Source organism: Pongo abelii, chromosome 3, assembly GCF_028885655.2.
Source record: "Pongo abelii isolate AG06213 chromosome 3, NHGRI_mPonAbe1-v2.0_pri, whole genome shotgun sequence".
In the NCBI taxonomy this organism is placed as follows: domain Eukaryota; kingdom Metazoa; phylum Chordata; class Mammalia; order Primates; family Hominidae; genus Pongo; species Pongo abelii.
The window spans coordinates 21443487-21445852 of NC_071988.2; the positions used below are offsets into that span (position 1 = coordinate 21443487).

Here is a 2366-nt window from a genome sequence, read left to right on the forward strand (position 1 = left end):
AAATCTGCAAGTAATTTAACTCCCTTCCAGAAAAAATGCCAGTGCTCCTTAAGAAAACTCAACAACATAAAAGTCAACACTCAATAACAAGAATCAAAACATGTGGTATCAAGTAAACTAATAACAATAATTATAGACTGAGAAGCTGGAAAATGGAACCCAGTATCCGGGAAAAAAAACAGTCATTAAAAAATGTTTTAGGCTGGGCGCTGTGGCTCACACCAGTAATCCCAGCACTTTGGGAGGCTGAGGCAGGTGGATAATCTGAGGTCAGGAGTTTGAGACCAGCCTGACCAACATGGTGAAACACTGTCTCTACAAAAAATACAAAAATTAGCCAGATGTGGGGGTGTATGCCTGTAGTCCCAGCTACTTGGGAGGCTGAGGCATGAGAATCACTTGAACCCGGGAGGCAGAGGTTGCAGCGTGAGCCATGATTGCACCACTACACTCCAGCCTGTGTGACCGTCTGAATAAAAAAGTTTTAAAACCTAGAAATGATGATCCTCTGGTAGTTCATGAGCGTGATGATTGGGTATGTCATGCACATATGTGAGATGTGCCATACTTGCAACTTGTTACCTTAACACTCCACTGTCAACATTAGACAGATCAACGACACAAAAAGTTAACAAGGATACCCAGGAATTGAACTCAGCTCTGCACCAAGCGGACCTAATAGACATATACAGAACTCTCCACCCCAAATCAATAGAATATACATTTTTTTCACCACCACACCACACCTATTCCAAAATTGACCACATAGTTGGAAGTAAAGCTCTCCTCAGCAAATGTAAAAGATCAGAAATTATAACAAACTGTCTCTCAGACCACAGTGCAATCAAACTAGAACTCAGGATTAAGAAACTCACTCAAAACCGCTCAACTACATAGAAAATGAACAACCTGCTCCTGAATGACTACTGGGTACATAACGAAATGAAGGCAGAAATAAAGATGTTCTTTGAAACCAACGAGAACAAAGACACAACATACCAGAATCTCTGGGACACATTCAAAGCAGTGTGTAGAGGGAAATTTATAGCACTAAATGCCCACAAGAGAAAGCAGGAAAGATCCAAAGTTGACACCCTAACATCACAATTAAAAGAACTAGAAAAGCAAGAGCAAACACATTCAAAAGCTAGCAGAAGGCAAGAAATAACTAAAATCAGAGCAAAACTGAAGGAAATAGAGACACAAAAAACCCTTCAAAAAATTAATGAATCCAGGAGCTGGTTTTTTGAAAGGATCAACAAAATTGATAGACCGCTAGCAAGACTAATAAAGAAGAAAAGAGAAAAGAAACAAATAGACGCAATAAAAAATGATGAAGGGGATATCACCACCGATCCCACAGAAATACAAACTACCATCAGACAATACTACAAACACCTCTACGCAAATAAACTAGAAAATCTAGAAGAAATGGATAAATTCCTTGACACATACACCCTCCCAAGACTAAACCAGGAAGAAGTTGAATCTCTGAATAGACCAATAACAGGCTCTGAAATTGTGGCAATAATCAATAGCTTACCAACCAAAAAGAGTCCAGGACCAGATGGATTCACAGCCGAATTCTACCAGAGGTACAAGAAGGAACTGGTACCATTCCTTCTGAAACTATTCCAATCAATAGAAAAACAGGGAATCCTCCCTAACTCATTTTATGAGGCCAGCATCATCCTGATACCAAAGCCTGGCAGAGACACAACCAAAAAAGAGAATTTTCGACCAATATCCTTGATGAACATTGATGCAAAAATCCTCAATAAAATACTGGCAAACAGAATCCAGCAGCACATCAAAAAGCTTATCCACCATGATCAAGTGGGCTTCATCCCTGGGATGCAAGGCTGGTTCAATATATGCAAATCAATAAATGTAATCCAGCATATAAACAGAACCAAAGACAAAAACTACATGATTATCTCAATAGATGCAGAAAAGGCCTTTGACAAAATTCAACAACTCTTCATGCTAAAAACTCTCAGTAAATTAGGTATTGATGGGAAGTACCTCAAAATAATAAGAGCTATCTATGACAAACCCACAGCCAATATCATACTGAATGGGGAAAAACTGGAAGCATTCCCTTTGAAAACTGGCACAAGACAGGGATGCCCTCTCTCACCACTCCTATTCAACATAGTGTTGGAAGTTCTCGCCAGGGCAGTTAGGCAGGAGAAGGAAATAAAAGGTATTCAATTAGGAAAAGAGGAAGTGAAATTGTCCCTGTTTGCAGATGACATGATTGTATATCTAGAAAACCCCACTGTCTCAGCCCAAAATCTCCTTCAGCTGATAAGCAACTTCAGCAAAGTCTCAGGATACAAAATCAATGTACAAAAATCACAAGC

At 39.5% G+C, this 2366-nt stretch overlaps 1 non-coding gene across 1 annotated transcript; it reads left to right on the forward strand.

Annotated features, from left to right (window-relative positions):
- The first annotated feature begins 503 nt into the window (after positions 1–503).
- LOC112133310 (small nucleolar RNA U13) lies at positions 504–610 on the forward strand. Its single transcript, XR_002914977.3, has one exon. It is a non-coding gene; the product is annotated as a small nucleolar RNA U13 (small nucleolar RNA).
- Positions 611–2366: the final 1756 nt, after the last annotated feature.